A 449-nucleotide genomic window follows, 5' to 3' on the forward strand; every position below is an offset into this window, starting at 1 on the left:
CAAGCAGCTCAGCAAACTATCATCACGCATTCCTGCCCATCAAGGAAGCGGCTGAGCTGCAACCAATTCACTTTGCCACAAGAGATGACTTTGATTACAACCAAGATCTTACAACGGATGAGCTTGTCCGAGCCCTAGAAGCCTGTAGAGGAACATCCCCAGGCCCCGATGAGATTCGATATGAGATGATGAAGCATCTTAATCATGATGACATGATTAAGTTGCTAGAAGTGTACAATGAAATTTGGAAAAGCCACACTTTTCCAAACTCATGGCACTTCGCCCACATCATTCCCATATTGAAAGGAGGGGGTAATCCCAGATTTGCCATCTCCTACCGCCTAATTGCGTTGACAAGTTGCTTATGCAAGGTCATGGAACGAATTGTTAATAGTAGGCTATTGCATTTTTTAAATTCCAGTAATTTACTAGTTGACGAGCAGTGCGGT

Source organism: Penaeus chinensis, chromosome 9, assembly GCF_019202785.1.
Source record: "Penaeus chinensis breed Huanghai No. 1 chromosome 9, ASM1920278v2, whole genome shotgun sequence".
Lineage (NCBI taxonomy): Eukaryota > Metazoa > Arthropoda > Malacostraca > Decapoda > Penaeidae > Penaeus > Penaeus chinensis.